The sequence below is a fragment of the Myotis brandtii genome, unplaced genomic scaffold, assembly GCF_000412655.1.
Source record: "Myotis brandtii unplaced genomic scaffold, ASM41265v1 scaffold720, whole genome shotgun sequence".
Taxonomy (NCBI): Eukaryota; Metazoa; Chordata; class Mammalia; order Chiroptera; family Vespertilionidae; genus Myotis; species Myotis brandtii.
The window spans coordinates 194,572-198,252 of NW_005370839.1; positions in this window are offsets into that span (position 1 = coordinate 194,572).

A 3,681-nucleotide genomic window follows, 5' to 3' on the forward strand; every position below is an offset into this window, starting at 1 on the left:
TCATCAAAGCTCACAGGTGTTGCTGTTCCCACAGAGCCCCCTAGGAAAGCGTGTCAGCACTGGGAAGGGGTCTAGCTCACGTGGTGGAACACACCTGTTCCAACATTCTGGTTTTCTCTTGGGGGCTGACATTTTATCAAGACAACAGGACTGTCAGTTGTCACCTGCCAGGTGATATTTCCTGAAGGAGAAGCTCACGTTCATTTTTGGAAAGTGTGAGCCAGTTCACCAGATCTCAGCAATCCTAGTGTCTGTGTCATCCATTCTGTTACACACACATGGGCCAGGCCGGGTGTGGCACAGTGACTGAGCATTGACCTATGAACCAGGACTTCAGGGTTCCATTCCGGGTGAGGCACCAGCTGAGATGCAGGCTAGATCCCCAGTGGGGGGCTTGCAGGAGGCAGCCTATCCATGGTTCTCTCCCATCATGGATGTTTCTATCTCTGTCTCCCTCTCAGTTCCTGTCTGAAATCAAAATTTTAAAAATATATTTTTATTGATTTCAGGGAGGAAGGGAGAGGGAGAGAGAGATAGAACATCCATGATGAGAGAGACTCTGCTGCCACCTACATGTGCCCTACTGGGATTTGAGACCACATCCCGGGCATGTGACCTTGACCTGAATCAAACCTGGGACCCTACAGTCCACAGACCTATGCTCCAGCCATAGAGACAAACCAGTTAGGGCTCAATTTTTAAAGAAAAGTAAGCATGGGATCCCATGAGGAAGAGGATAGGCCCGCTCACACACATGATCTCCCTGGTACATGACACTTGGGAATGTGGTGGAAGTGTTTTTTGTGTACTTCCCAGGACATCATATAACGTTTTTTTATCCTCCATTTTTATTCAAGACAGTTAAGAAATTAATCCATCTGTGTAATGAATGCAAGATACATATATAGTCTTTTTAAAAATATTTTTAATTTTTCAAATATAGTAGATGTACAATATTGTATTAGTTTAGGTGTACAGGTCTGCGATTAGACATTCATATAACTTATACAGTGATCGCCCCCATACATCTAGTACCATGTGGCCTCACATGTAGTTGTTACAATGTGATTGACTGTGTTCCCTGTGCTGTCCTTTCCCTCCCCGTGACCACACTTTAAGGACCGTGTGGTGTTTCTTCCTCCTTCACCTGCTGTGCCCAGTCCCTCCCCTGCCCTCCGGCAGCCAGCAGGCTGCTCTCTGTGGCTGAGTCTGTGGCTGCTGTAGGATCCTTTTGGGAGGGTTCCAGGCGGCTCTGAATGCTGGTTGTGGGGAGGGTGGTGGTCATTGTCCTGTGGTTGTGGGCGATGCAGGCACCGCGTTCACCTTTGGGGCATCTCCACCGGAGGCCACGATGTTTTAAAAATGTGGATGGAAGGATGAGGCTTCAGTAAAGATAATAATTTCACCTCCTTCCACCGTGTCATTTAAAAGCGAAACTGGTTTTGTGCTCTGTCTGTCTTCTCTCTGCAGGTCAGTGCTGGGGAAGAGGAAGGACTATGGAGGTCGGGTGTCAGCCCATTCGTGCTGAGCTTGGCCTCAGGGCCCATGTCAGCAGAGTGAAAAGGCGAGGATGTCCTTCATCTCCTGCAACAGTGTTGACCCCCACATCCTGGGAAAGGCTCTCAGATACTTCAGGGTTCCACAGACCAAACTTTGAGGAAGGTCTTTCTGGATAAATGTTGTAAATGTTTCCCTCCACGTCCCGTGTGGTTCAGGGTTCAGGATCTGGAAGAGGAGCTGCACACAAATGAGAGAAAAAACAAGAGATAATTTGGAAATATTGGGGGGCCAGGCGGGTAAGTCCAACTCAAGAAGAAGGACTTCCACTGGTGTTCAGGCTACACCAACCATTTTATAGTCAGACGTAAAGAAGGTAGTGGTTACCATAGTTACACTGTTCTTGTGAGTTTCACTTGTTTTGACCATAGTTACACTTTCTGCACTTCCCTCAGCCCATTAGCTTCCCAGATAAGATCTAGGGAGTGTCATAAGGTCAAGCCTAATTATGCTAAGACGACTGTGTCCTCTAAGCTGGGACTTGTTTGTGACTTTGCCAACAGGTCAGTCTGAGGCTTAACCCTGTATCGGCTCCCCACAGATAAACAGGAGGCAGTTTCCAAACTCGTCGCTGCTTTTCCATCCTTTTCTCTTCCCAGAATCCCTCTCCATAAGGCAGGATCCTGTGCCCCAAACTGAGCTCACAGCACTGCCCCTGGGACCTTCTAGAAGAGAGCTCACCCTGGAAATCCGGCAGGGAGAGTCCTCAGCCTGGGAGGGAGGTGGAGGGACAGGGGTGTCCCCTCTGGGACAGGGAGCAGTTTGTGCCTGAAGACACCAGTCCCACAGACGCCCACTGTGGTTGCTACACCCCAGCGGAGTGTGCGCTCACATCCCAGACAGAAACCTGATGTGTCTGTACGAGAAGCTATCTTGGCCCTTTTATTTTATTCCTTTCAATTTTTAAAAATATGTTTTCATTGACTTTAGATAGAGAAGCAGGAAGAGGGAGAAAGAGAGAAACGTGGATGCGAGAGAGAATCCCTGATTGGTTGGCTCCCCTATGCGCCCTGACCCGGGGTCACACCTGAAACCTGTCAGTGACCAGGTGAGCGTTCACCCCACTGAGCCGAACTGGCCAGGCAGGGCCCTTTTATGCAAATGGGCAGAGTGCTTTGACCTGAGGCCCTGACACCATGCAGAGCAGTCTGTCCAGCAGGACATTCTGTGAGTGAGGACTCGCTCTGCATCGGTTCCTCCCACGTGGCAGCCACCAGCTGCGGTGGCCACTGAGCCCCTGACACGTGGCTCCTGTGCCCAGCAGGGGGACTTGCATGTCATGGACGTTTAATTCTGCCGCCATGGGGGTCGTGGAGCTGCCATATGAGAGAGCGCTCGGCTAAATGCTCTTAGTTTCCAGTCTCTGCCCCCACAGGGCACCGTGTGGCTCATTGATGGATGGAGGTTACTGTTCTCTTCACGTGGAAACCACGGGACTTCAGTTGTGTGTGTGGGTCTCTGATACATCCTCACTCACAGCTGCCAGGAGAGTGTAATTAATATGCATTTAACACCGAGCTGCACAGGCATGAACTCAAATGAGAGTTACCCTCTAAGCATGAAGGGTTCAAAAAGGCTCCTCCCCGCACAGCCGCCCTCTCCGACCCCGCACTCACCGGCCCAGCTGGGGGTCAGGATGAACGCCCAGAGAGCAGCAGGAGGAGGGTGGGGGCCTCAGGACCCGCATCCTTGGTGTCCTGGGACCATCTGAGTCACAGTGGGTCTCTGGAGATATTATAACCTGGAAGCAGACAGCCAGTGGGGGTGAGCAATGAGCCTGCGTCATGAGTATCCGGGAAGGACACACAGGGAATTTGAGATGGAGAAGGAAACCCCAGGGAGAAGGGGAAACTCCAACACTGAGCTGCTCTGCTCCAGGCTCCTCCCAGGGGCTGAGACCTGAGCGCCAGGCCTGGGTCTGAGACTGGGCCAGACACAAAGCGCTGGACAGGTGCGTCACCCCTGCTGCCAAGGACACCTGCCGGGACTTTGCTCCGAACGTCAAGGAGAGCGACGTGAATGCCACCTCGGCCGACGTGTGCGCCCCTGCCCGCCGCGTCGTGGGGAAGAGCTGGGTCCCCAAAGGGAAACCGCGTGAGGGTGACACCCGCACCTCCTTCCTCA